Genomic DNA, 13,559 nt, shown 5'->3' on the forward strand with positions numbered 1-13,559 from the left:
CCACATTTTTCCTGGTTGCCTCAAGCTGCTTCTCCTTTTGTGTGAGTGCATGCTTGGAGTTCTCCAAATCAATTTGCACCTTTTTGAGCTCACCCTCTAACAACTGCAATTCAATTATAGCCTTGGTTAGTTGTTCAATGGGATTTCGTAGATTTTCTGGCACAATTACGACACAAATGTGGGAACCAATGCTCTATTGCAGTTATGCTACTTGTAGTTTGAGAACCATCATCTCATTGTTTCTGTCTATTAGCTCCTTGGCTAGGATTTATTTTTCACTTTCTACTTTGGCTAGCTCTTTAGACTATACATGTTCAAATGTAGGCATTTTCAGCTTGTGCCTCAACTCTTGGATTTTGGCTTGCAAGCCCTGAATGATGGCTTCTACAACAACTTTATCATTTGGGTTTACTCCTAATTTGACAATTAATTCTTTAAATATTTCATTCTGTGGGGGGCTCTAAAGTTAGCTTTTTCTTATTTTATTTTGTTGGCTTCTTTTTCTAATAGCTTCTCAGCCTTATTGATAGTCAAGGCATTTTTACTCAACTCACTATAGAGAATTTCTCCAGCCTGCCCATGCCAATTTATTTTGTCCTGCAGAGGAATATTAGCCATATCTAGTGATAGGTCCACCATCTTGAATTGTGATCCTGATGGAAGGGATTGTGCAGAAGGATGATACAAAGAGAAACTCATCTGGTTTCTCTCTAGGTCCATAGCAGCTAGGAGCCTGGTATGATAAGGAACCGAATGTGATGCCAAATGCTGCAAAATTTCATCTCTGACTCTTTTGTTTCTCTCCTATGTTCTTTCCCCTCTTCCCATTTAAGGTTTATTGTTGATGCACTTCCGAAAGAGCCTAGGATTGCTACCTTTGTGGAGGTGGAAGTGGAAGCTTGCTGAGAATCTTCTAGGAGTACCTGAATGGTCCAAATTTCTCTTGGTCAATCTGGTCTCAATTTCTTCATCGATTTTCTCCTAGATATTATCTTTCTTTCTAGATGATGCCTCCTCTATTTCTGTGTCTCCAGCTTCGTCCTTGCTTCTCTTTTGAGTCCTTTTCTTTGAAGCAGGCGTTTCAATTTCCATTTCTGTATTAATGGGCCAAGTATCTGAATTAGCCTTCCATTCAACTTCTGGTCTATACTCATGATCATAAGCTGAAGCATTAAGATCCCTTCTCCTCTTTGAGATGAAACCATGGGGATCATAACAACATGCCTCTCCCATTTCAAAATTAATCTCTTTCAACATGTCTTCTACTTGCTAAAGGGCTTGTCTGGTGTTAACAATGAATGGACCTACCACCCTACCCAACTTAAACATGTAGCCCATTTTGGTAGGAACAAAGTGGATTTGATCAGAGTTTAGACTCTGTTTGATAAATTATAGAGAAAATATTCTCATGGGCATGAAAAAAAGAAAGTGGTGCAGGGGAAGTTCTAACCCATAGACTCTGATTTCAGTGTAGTCCTCGAACAAGAAATAATTTCCCACTCAGGTACCTTCACTGAGTTGAAGATTTTTCTTTTGCTGGAGCAGGATTCTAGGAGCGGGAATGTTATTTATAATTATGTATGCAGTGGAAATATAAGTGGAAATGAATAGGGAGAAACCCTCATTATCAGAATTTTTCTTTAGGGAACTATCCCAATCGAACACAAACTTCCTCTGCTTGTGAGAATTAATGATGCTAAGGGATAAATACTGAAATTACTTTACACGAGTATACCATAAGAGATATAACCGTATAGAATAGTGTCTGAAAAAGGAAGTGACATGAAAATGGTTGAATTGGAATTTTATGGATTCTGCAAGGAATAAGGGTATGTCAAAGACAAACCCAGGTTTCATCATTGCTTGTAGGAAACTATGGAAGCTTTAGTAACATTAGCAACCTCTTCTTCGCTAAAAATCAAGGTGATAACAGTTAGAATGGGCTGCACAATTTCAGAAAACATGGAAATAGGGGATCTCTCTACGATGGGAGGGTTTGATTGTCATGTGCTAAAATCAACTGGAGGAAGTCTTGTTGTTCTCTAGATGAGAGCTCATTATAAGTGTAGAAAAGGGTAGCTTCTGTAAACATCTCAGGATTGGGAGATTTTGGGTACATGAGAGCATTTTGAATTAATTCTGGTGTGACTTCTAGAATCTTCTCTCCAATGGAGGATATGAAACAATTCCACTCTTTAACATAGGAAGCTGCGAGCCAAGAAACAAACTATGGAAAATGGTAGACCATGGGAATGATTTGGTGATACAACCTTGACTCTACGACCTAGAACAAGTATTCCTTCTTAAGGCGACATTCATATAGGTATAAGTGGAGATTAGATAGGTGGTAGGAGCATAATGGGTCACAAATTTCAGCCTCTGTGTCCATGAGAGGCTTAGTGTGGCCAGAAGGTTTCGTCTCTTGAGGTTTGGGAGTTACCTAGTGGCCGGAAGCAATTAAACGTAGTGGCGTTGGAAGAGCTCTGCACTGGCTAAAGGTCAAATGGGGTTGTGAATAGGCGAAGCTATGAGGGAAACTCGTTTGAATGAAGCAAATTTGAACTCTAATGGATAACGTGCCTCGTTTTATAGTTGGGGGAACACGGTGGAGTGACATGTGGGAAGAGACAAGGGAAGACATGTGGAAGGGACATGTGGTACTACCAGGTTGGATGAGAAGTGAGAGGGAGTGTCTGTGGCCCTGTAAAGATCTCGCTCGCCTGCTGACGTCAATGATACATTGGCATGATTGGTGGAAGGCATGGTCCCCGCACTCCAGCAAGGTGATTGAACGAGGTCAGAAGTGGGGCTCGACCCCCTGGAGTTGATCATGGCCATTTATCGTTAGGGCCCACCCCTTTGAATTTGACCATTCCTGGGCTAGTGTCAGCTTATCTACCTCGCTAATTACCCTGCTGAAATGCTTCCAGGACAGAGTGGCTTTAGGAAAAACGATGATCCTCCCCATAGTTTCTTGTAGTTTAACTATTATGCACATGATGCAGAGGCCAGGCCCATTGCATTTGTCTTTTATCCCTTTCTTTTTTCCTAGGTTCTCTACATTTCTCCAAGGTTCCGCCTTCACATTTTCTTTTGTCTTTTTGGCTTGTAGACTGAAATCCTCTACAAATCAACCATTATAGAAGAACATATAGGTCACAATAGTTTGTACATCCTACAACTATTCATTTTCAGAGTTTCATAATCTGTGTTTAAGGACTCTGTCAAATTTGTTAAGGCATGCAATATAATCACCATCCAGCACTGTTGTGTATAGGGTATTAACTCTTGTGTATTGAGTCTTGTTGATTGTAATAGGGAAGCAAGTAAAGTGGCCTTGTTATTAAAGTCTATCACAGTCAGTCCCTTGTAAAGTTGTTGTGGTTTTCTTTTGGAGTTCTAATCTAGATAGTAAGGTGTCCTGTAGGTCTATCAATATAAGCCAAATGCATTAAAAGTATGTCACATATCCTGCATTAAAGGTCTGTCACACACCTTGTTTTAAGTCTGTTATTAGGACTGTCAAGAAGTTTGCATGGTCTAGTTCTAGGTTGTAAACAAGTCAAGCATCTTTATGTGGAACCTTGAATAAATTTCTAGACTGTGTAAGGACAACATAAAAGGCACAAGCTACTACAGGTATGTTTCATTGTTGTTAATTAATATGTCTTCCATATTTATTACAAATTCTTGAATGGTTTTGTTATACTAACAAGTGTATTGCAGGGAGAGGTAAGTGTTATTTTTGTTCTATCTTTTGGATTGGGTCTTGTCTTTTGTTATACTAACAAGTGTATTCCATAAATCTCTCATGTTTTTCAAGGCAACTTTACTCTTAGCTTATGGAAGAAATCTCACCTATCCATGCATTTTATAAAGCTATGAATCATCTATTTCTAAAACTCATAAAATAGACCAACTTGGAAAATACAATTTATTTACATAGAAGAATATAAATGTCCCATTTTTAATATTTTACATATAAAAGATTTAATGGTTGAATTGTGGCTTTTGTGATCCATATCAAATTTACGAGAGATTTTTCGGCGTAAATCACAAGATAAATCATTTGTCGACGCGTTTTGAACCAACCAGTGTGGTTCATTGTCAGGACAAGTTGAAGAATCAGATCTAGCTTTGCATGTTAAATAGTTTGAGTAGAGCCTCCAACAGCTAACTAGACCAACAACTAAATTTGACTTGGGACTCGGGTCAAAAAACCAATTATTTAATAAATTAAATGGAAGTTAGTTATAATAAGGGACCTTACCTTAAAATAAATATATAAATTATATGTATAAAGTAATTTTAATTTAATTGGTTGTTAAGTTAATAGATAGTTAAAAGGCATTAACTAATTAATAAATATGTAGAAAATATAAATATTAGAATAAAACGTATAACTAACTAGTTATAGAGGTATAACTAACTAATCATATATATATATATAAAGAATTTTAAAATAGGTAGTTAAGTTAATAGTTAGTTAAAAAAAATAAAAAAAATTACGTGTATAAATGAATATACCTGCAGGATTAAACTACCTTATTAAATTTATAAACATAAATATAAAATATAAAATAAATTAATTAATTAAGATAGTAGTTAGTTATAAAGGCACTAATCATATAAAAATATTAAAAAAGCTAAGGGGGGGAACAATAAAAAATATTTTAACTAATCATAAAAAATAATTGTATATGCTAAATTAACTTATTATTATAATAATCTAACAGATCAAATAAAAAGACGAGTCAAAAAGCGAGGGGAGGGGGACGGGTGGAAAGGAAGAGAGTGACTAGGAAGAGAGAGCTGGGACCCAACACCTACTCATTTTCCAGCCATCCTCTCTATTGAGATTGCTTAGTCTCTTTTCAATCTCAAGAGCTTACCTAAATTTCCGATGATGGAACTGTGAAACTCTAGCAATGACACTAGCCTCCTCAATACAAACATGATGATTGGTTTTTTCCGCATGCTCAGCTAAAGCGGAAGACTTAGATCTCTTATGCTTAAGGTCAACTGCGTGCTCACTAATCCTTTGATTAATGGAGCGACCCGTCTCACCAATATAGGGGGTCCCACAGGAACAAGGGATAATATATACCCCTTTCATATCTTTAGGGTCGATAGGATCCTTGGCTGATCTGAGGGACATATGAATGGTGTTAAGGGGTCTAAAGGTCACAAGGACACTATGCATCTTGAGAATCCTTGCAATCTTATCAGTGGTCCCTTGAACAAATGGAAGATGGACACCAAGAATCCACTCCTTCGATTCCCTTTTAGCAAGAGAATTCTTGACAGCTTTTAGGAAAGCCTTCTGACTCATGTATCTACTATAACCATTCTCAACAAAGACATCAAGGAGATGGGATTTTTATTTCTCAAAACTCTTTTTATCCGAGATCCTTAGGGCCCGAGTAGAAAGGGTATTTAGAACCCCCATCTTCTGATCTGGGAAATGGTGGGAACTGGCATGAAGATACTACTCCATATGCATTTTCTTTGAAAAAACTTGGTGGGAGAGGGAACCATCACTATTCTTAGAAATAAGAATATCAAGGAAAGGGAGGCAACCATCAACTTCCTGCTCTTTAGTGAACTTAATGGCTGAGGATTGATTGTTGAGATGATCGAAGAAGAGATCTAATTCCTCTTGGTCGTGAGACCAGATAACATTGGTGTCATCCACATACCTTTTCCAAAGCTTGGGCAAGAGACGGGATGAGTTTAGAGCCTTGGACTCAAAATCTTCCATAAAAAGATTAGCAACGACAGGGGAAAGGGGTGAGCCCATGGCAACCCCACAGGTCTGCTCAAAGAACTCTCCCTCAAAACTGAAAAAGGTGGAAGTGAGGCAGATCTCAACTAACCGAGTGGTGTTAGGATTTGTTAGGCGGTTGATAATCTCCGAGGCCTCATTAATAGGGATGCAAGTGAACAGGGAAACAACATCAAAACTAACAAGAATGTCCCCAGGGTCAAGCTTAATGTCCTTGAGTTCATCAATAAAGGAAGCAGAGTCTTTTACGAAGGACTCCGTACGACCAACTAAGGGCTTAAGCTTTAACGCAAGGAACTTAGCAAGAAGGTAGGTAGGACCTCCAATGGTGTTGACAATGGGCCTTAATGGAGCTCCTTCCTTGTGAATTTTGGGGAGACCATAGATCCTAGGAGTGATAGGGTTGCTCTCAATGAGTTTATGGTGCAGGGAACTCACTGAGCTAATGGATTTAATGGCAAGAGCCACATTCCTAGCAACCTTTTTAACGGGTTTTTGGGAAGATTTTTATAGCTACCACTATTATGAAGATGATCCAACATCTTATTGCAGTAATCAACCCTATTAAGAATGACGGCAGCTCCACCCTTGTTTGCCTTTAGAACAACGATATCTTTGTTCTGGTTTAAGGATCTGAGGGCTACTGATTCTTCCTTGCTAAGGTTGCTCTTAGGGGGCTTAGCCTTTCTCAAGACAACCGCACAATCTTGCCTAATAGTGTCCTTGATCTTATCAGGTAAACCTCTGATCCCAAACTCTATGTCACAAATGATATCATCTATAGGAATTTTCTTAGGGGCTAAGGCAAAATTTAATCCTTTACCCAAAACTTTAAAAACTGAAGGGGGAAAAGAGAAACTAGAAAGATTAATAACCTTGTTATTAAAAAGAGAAGGAGGGGGAAGATTACTAGTACTATTATTATTAATAATATTCAATATCTTATTACTTTCCATGTTAGAATTATTTGTATTATTAAATACTGTATCCTTTTGATTAATATTATCATTATCCTCATTACTAATCTCGACCATAATACTATTACTATTACTACTATTATTATTATTCTTAAAAATATTATTATAATCATTATTATTATTATTATTATTACTATTATTATTATTATAATTATTAAATAAATTATTATTATTATTATTATTATTATTAAATAAATTATTATTATTATAATTGTTAAATAAATTATTATTATTATTATAATTATTAAAATTATTACGTGGTATTTTATTATAGGTTAGATTACAATTGAAAGAGCACAGAGGAGGGATAGAACCCTCGCAGTCCATACAACACCGGCCGGCAAAACCATCCAACGGCTCCGAGATGCTACTTCGCAACGAAGATGAGGAGCTCTCCTCACGCGATATCCTCGAGAAAATCACCGGAAATGAACCGCTCAACGCTGGACTGGAACGCGAACCAAGTAAACCAAACATCTGCACATAGATAGAGCTGCCCTCAGCAAGGTTGCTGTCAATAAAATGATTCATGGCGGGAACAGCTTCGCGTTCTGGAATCTTGGTAACAGGAGGAGAGCCCGCGGTAATGCCAGCGAGATCACCCTCTACATCGGTACCAGGAAGAACGTGATCTGGTCTAGCAGAAGCATACTCCAAATTGTAGGGTGCGAGGGCAGCGAGATCGCCTTCTGCGCAGAGAAAAGACCGTTCATTGCTCTCCAGAAAACTTGAACCAACCCCAGATAAAAGAAGATCTGAAGGATGAAGCGGATCTAGGGGACAAACAGGACTGGTTCCATCAGAGGGAGTTGAGTTATCAGAAACCCCATCCGAGCTACCAGATAACCAATCCCTAATCGCTGAAATTTGACCAAAAGAGATACGGCTACGGGAAACAACTCTCGCGGCTCTACCAGAAAACGATGAATTTCTAGCTAATCTCTGAAACTTAGAAACCTGATTCTGCTTCCGAATTTCCTCCAACCGAATGGATTTCAAAGCTAAAAAAGCAATTATTCTGGCCCAAAGGAAGGCCGAAAATAAGTTCACAAGTTTGAGATGCAAATCCAAAAGAGAACCAGAAACCAGATTCAGGGATCTCCTAACCCTGCTGATTTCCACTCTTATTAAAGCCAAACTCGCCTTAAGGAAAACCTGATGGTTCTGGGGAGTGTGAAGGTGATGATTAATCCGGGAAAGATAGGGATGATGGAGGAGTCTCTGCATCTTTTAAGGAAATCTAGATCTGACTTTAACCTTGAAACCTGCAAGCGTGCCCGTTCAAAATGATGAACCTTGGTTGCAATGGCTTCTCCGTGCAGGGATTCAATTGTTGAATTGAGGCTTCTGTGATCTGTTAGATTATTATAATAATAATTTAATTTAGCATATACAATTATTTTTTCTGATTAGTTAAAATATTTTTTACCGTTCCCCCCTTGGCTTTTTTAATATTTTTATACTATTAGTGCCTTTATAACTAACTACTATCTTAATTAATTAATTAATATTATATTATATATTTATATTTATAAATTTAATAAGGTAGTTTAATCCTGTAAGTATATTCATTTATACAGTTAATTTTATTTATTTATTTTGAGATATTCAATTAACTTAATATTATATTATATAATATATATATATATATATATATATATATATATATATATATTTAATTTTTTATTTTTTTAACTAACTATTAACTTAGTTACCTAATTTAAAATTCTTTATATATTTCTATATATACATATAATTTATATATTTATTTTTAAGGTAAGGTCCCTTATTATAACTAAATTCTATTTAATTTATTAAATAATTGGTTTTTTGACCCGAGTCCCAAGTCAAATTTTGCTGTTGGTCTAGTTAGCCGTTGGAGGCTCTGCTCAAACTATTTAACATGCAAAGCTGGATATTCTTCAACTTGTCCTGACGATGAACCACATTGGTTGGTTCGAAACCGTCGACAAATGATTTATCTTGTAATTTACGCCAAAAAATCTCTCGTAAAAATTTAATGGCTTGAAAAATCCAATACAACTGCATCACTAATACTATAAGTAAATCTTATATTAAAAACAAAATATTATAACTAAAACTAATAAACCTAATGTTACAAACCCAATATTATTAGTATTAATATTATTAAACCATTATTAATAATTATAATGTTACACATAAACCAAAACCTAGTAATTAACAAACTTAATGTTACAAATAAACGTTATGTTATAAACTCAATATTATGACTATAAATGTTAATATTATAAACCCATTATAAATAAACTTATTAGTAACCAATGTAATATTATAAACTCATTATTGTTAATATTAATATTCATATTGTAAACACATTATTAAAAAAATCTAATAATATTAATAAACCAAGACCCATTATAAATATTTATAAAAGAAATAATTGGAAATAAATTTATTTTCAAAAACTTAATAATATAAACCTTATATTGTCTAAACTATTTTTTAAAAATAATTATAATGATATTTTTTAAACTATTTTTTTCAAATTAATTTTGTGTATTCGTAATATATAACAATATATATCATTTTTTAAACTATACGCTATAAATGTTTTTTTTAAAGAACAATTTCCCAAATTTCCACTGTGTAATGACATGCACCATTCGATTAGATGTTAGATGATTGAAGGTTTTTAAACCATTAAATTAATAGTTAGTTGGGAAAAAAAACTAATAGTGAAGGCACTTAAAAACCTTAATAGAATAGTTAGGTCAGGGAAATATGATAAAAACCGTATACAACCGCGGTTTCCACCATTTCCCAGCACACCCATCGCGCACTGTATAGGTAAATATTCATTTATGTTCCCAGCACACCCATCATGCACTGTACAGGTAAATATTCCTTTTTGTTCTCAGCGTACCCATCACGCACTGTATAGGTAAATATTCTTTTTTGTGTTCTTTTTTTTTTTTCTCCAACATTTTTACAGCAATCTCTTCAGGGTTTTACGGTCTCGTTTCTTTTTCTCCAATGTTTTTACAACATTCTATTTAGGGTTTCACAGTCTTGGTGACAAGGAAAAACAATGAGTGTTGTGGTTTCGACAGGGTTTTCAACTTTCAACTTCAGTTTGAGGAGGTAGGGATACCTACTGAAGATGTAGGGTTGCCTTCTAGGAGTTAACCCTCGTTTCAACAGTTTTCAGGTAATATTTTTGCCATATCCTCCTTTTTTTCTTTAATTGTTACCTAAGTTCACTCCCTTCTAATTTTGTGTAGGGGTGGCTTGACGCCCCGTTACGAAGATTCGTCATGGTCAAGCTTTGCTCAGGTGAGAAATTTCTTCCTCCAGCAGGGTTTACTTAAATGTATGTCTTTCTTTAACTTATTTTCAGTTATATAGAGACTCTTCACTAATCTTATTGCTCTTGTGTTCTTTCCGTGGTTGCAAACTGCAAGTACCCAACCTGCTCCTAAGCTGGATATTCAGACTTGCACTCAACCTTAGTCCCATATTTGGGTTTCTTTCTTACGACTACGTTCTTTTCTCCCAGGTTGGGGCACTTTATCTGTAGATTTAAAGGTCTCTGAATGGGAAGAAAACCCTAACCTGGGTTTTGGTCTCACGCCTCTGGGCATAAGTTCTGGCTATCGACTGTTTTTTGGTCTTTTTTGGTTTAGATTATACCTATATCTATGAACATATTCTGTTTATTTCTCTGACTGTTTGGTTCAGCTATGTGTACCTCTAGTTGTTGAGACTTATAACTATCACCGCTATAAGTCTTTAGCTTCTTGTAGCTTCCAAGCAGTTTTTCTAATGCTGATTTTGATTCTCTCAACGTATTCATGATACTATTCAGGTTTTCTAGTACATGTTCGATCGTACACAAACCTTGATTAGTAACTTCTTTCACAAATCTCAACACAAATCTCAGCGAACATGTCATTTTTAACTAATTTGTGTGAAATAGAGTGAAGATGCAGTGGGATTTGATCCCCTATTGTTGTTCTAACCATGTTCCAATAAGAAATAAAACTGATTGTCAATTCGAAGGCTGCACCCAACATATCACTTTCCTTTGGAACTTCATTCAAATTATTTTCTTCCATACCCTCGGTGGTCATTCTCGACCATTTTTTTCTATGGAAGTAAAAAATACCTTCTTCTTTTCTCGTAGAGATGATAGTTGGTACTCATCGAGAGAATTATTATTTTCTCCATCTCCTTCATCTCTTCAATGTTTTGTTCTCTCTATGATAGATTGAAAAGCTTTCCTTGAAGCAGACTAAAGCTTGGGGTATCTTTTTGTTTGAATATCTATCACACGACATATGACTTTGTCCAGATACTCGCAGACATCGATGACTAAGTTTCTACTTATCTTAAAGACATGGTCTATCGGTTTCTTCTCAAAGACAGAGTCTATCTGTTTTTTCTTCACAGAGTCATGAAAGCAAGATGAGGTAAAAAGTTTGGAAGTGTTATGCCCTGTGCCTCTTCCAATAACACTAATTCCTCATATAAAAAATGATTTCCTGATGCTTCTCTCTCTTTCAATAGATCACAAAAATAACCCTTGAATTTCCTGCTTAGGCAAGGAGCCCAATGCATTTCAGGCTCATCCTCGAAATACTCAAATTCACCCATCAAAGTAATTTTGTTCAAGATACCTTTAATGACATATATCACTTTCATAAACTAAACCATTCCCTCAGCAAAATTAGAGAAATTTTGGGGCAATGCATCCAACTCTGACTCCATATTGGAAAGTGTTAAGTTTCTGCTTATCTGAAAGACAAAGTCTATCTGTTTCTTCAACAGAGTCACGAAAGTTGGATGAGGTAAAAAGTTTGGAAGTGTTATTCCTCGTTCCTCTTCCAATAACACCAATTCCTCGTACAAAAATCATTTGCTAGATTTATTGATGAAGAAAGAACAATGAATTTCTCACAAGTATTCCAATTTTAATCCATTTTACAAAAATCAGACAATATGTAAGCAATTTTCACCTATACATGGCCTTCTAAACAGGAAAGAAAAGTTAAAAACCTTAAATGAGAATCTTCAAAAAGTTACATTTAAACCCTTGTAGACCCAAACCTACCAACACCCCTAAAAGTGGAATCCAAATCCTCCACTTCTAGAACCTACGGGGTGAGAATTTTCTGAATAATCAACTGGGAAATATGATCTCCAACCTTAATCTTGAAACCTTGATCAAAGTGATTGAAGAGAAAAAACACTCATTGGACCACGGTAATCTGCATCTATGACGCTAGCACCAACGTCTATGGAGTGCTTCCAAGCAAGCCCAGAACTAGGAGCTATACAAGCATATGTGCCTTCAGGTATGGCAATGGACAAATCTATGGGCACCAAGACCTTCCCTCACGCAAGCACCACACAAGAATTCACATTAGATATATCACATCCAACGACCAAAGCATAACCTCTAGATGACATAATAGCATTAGGCGAAAGCTTCTTTACACACAACACTGGCTCAAAGGAATCTTTCATGCCATTTTTATTCAAATATGTAGCGTTCCCATTCAGGTCCATGCCTCCTGAGTATCCTGTATCGACCTTCTGCATCTTTGGAACAGGATCCTCCGGCTATGGGACTTTTTTTGGCTCCATTTCCCAACAGTAAGAGCCATTTCCCACCTGCAAAAAAAAACCACTGGAGAGAAATGTGTTGGAAAAATGTGATCTTGGCCTACTCTAAACTCTCCAACTTTTCTAGATTTATTGATAAGAGGGAGGATGATGAAAGGAAAGAGAGGCTTAAGAGAAAGCGAACAAAGAAGAAAATGGATCTGCAGTCTGAGATGTGTTAACCTGAAGGCTGAGCCCCTTACCTCCCTTAGTCAGATCTTTTCTATTGATCATGCCATTTCTTCTGTTTAGTTTTACACTTTTAACTACACTATTTCAGTTTCGGTTTGGGATAAGATTCGTGAAGGGAAGGATTGATATCTATTGTTGGAAAGGGAGAAATTTGGAACTATCGACATGCAGACCTTCAAATTATTTCCCTCTTTCCTGAACCTTCCACAAGACATATGAAGGAAGCCATGCTCTGTTAGGGTTTTTTTCTCGTTCCTTTCTGTGGTCTTCTTCCAAGTTGTAAAAACATTGTTGTTTCTTGTGCGCATGTTTTTTTACACTTGAGTTGAAGTTTTTTTTGCTTGGTAGCCATTTGTTCCATGACATGTCAACATAGGACAAGTTTTTAAGCTTTCCAAATCCCAAAGGAATGTGGCCGCTAAGCTTGTTTTGTTGAATTCTGACTCTATACAAAGTGGGACAATTTGTAAGATTATAAGGGATTTATGAAGAGGATAAGCCCAACTAACTGGTTCACATATCTGAGGGGGGATTAGTCTTGTTAATTTATTTAAACATGCCTCCAACCATTTTAGGCTATAATTTCTTCCCAACTGTTGAGGAAGGCTTCCTATGAAGGGATTGTTCCATATGCCAAGATACATAAAGCTGGCAAGATCACCAATTCCCTTAAGGATGTCTCCTCTGAGGTTATTAACACATAGGTTTAGCACTACCAATTTTTTGAGCCTTGAAAACCCTTCAAGAATTGGTCTAGTGAGCATGTTATTTGACAAATCTAATGACTTCAAGCTCGTGATGTTGCTTAACTGCCATGGTATTGATCCAGTAAGTCTATTTTTGTTCAACACCAACCTACTTAGATTTTGGAACTTGCCTAATTCTACTGGTAAGGACCCAGATAAGTTAGCAAATGGAATATATAAAGGCTCCAGCTTTGACAAGTTACTAAGCTGCCA

General features: G+C 36.3%; 1 long non-coding RNA gene and 1 pseudogene across 4 annotated transcripts; one reads left to right on the top strand and one right to left on the bottom strand.

Moving 5' to 3' along the window:
* The first annotated feature begins 9,555 nt into the window (after positions 1 to 9,555).
* On the top strand, positions 9,556 to 10,574 carry LOC149241620 (uncharacterized). Of its 4 annotated transcripts, none has more exons than XR_016245647.1 (3): positions 9,556 to 9,638; positions 9,855 to 9,952; positions 10,026 to 10,080. It is a non-coding gene; the product is annotated as an uncharacterized LOC149241620 (long non-coding RNA). The 4 variants fall into 4 exon arrangements; XR_016245646.1 differs by having other exon boundaries at positions 9,579 to 9,685; XR_016245644.1 differs by lacking the exon at positions 9,556 to 9,638 and adding an exon at positions 10,205 to 10,574 and having other exon boundaries at positions 9,714 to 9,885; positions 10,026 to 10,077.
* A 1,254-nt stretch (positions 10,575 to 11,828) lies between these two features.
* On the bottom strand, positions 11,829 to 12,390 carry LOC149241621 (deoxyuridine 5'-triphosphate nucleotidohydrolase pseudogene; annotated as a pseudogene).
* Between the last annotated feature and the right edge of the window lie 1,169 nt (positions 12,391 to 13,559).

This window comes from Pinus tabuliformis, chromosome 8 (assembly GCF_031772625.1).
Source record: "Pinus tabuliformis cultivar Carrire ecotype Pingquan chromosome 8, CPIR1, whole genome shotgun sequence".
Lineage (NCBI taxonomy): Eukaryota > Viridiplantae > Streptophyta > Pinopsida > Pinales > Pinaceae > Pinus > Pinus tabuliformis.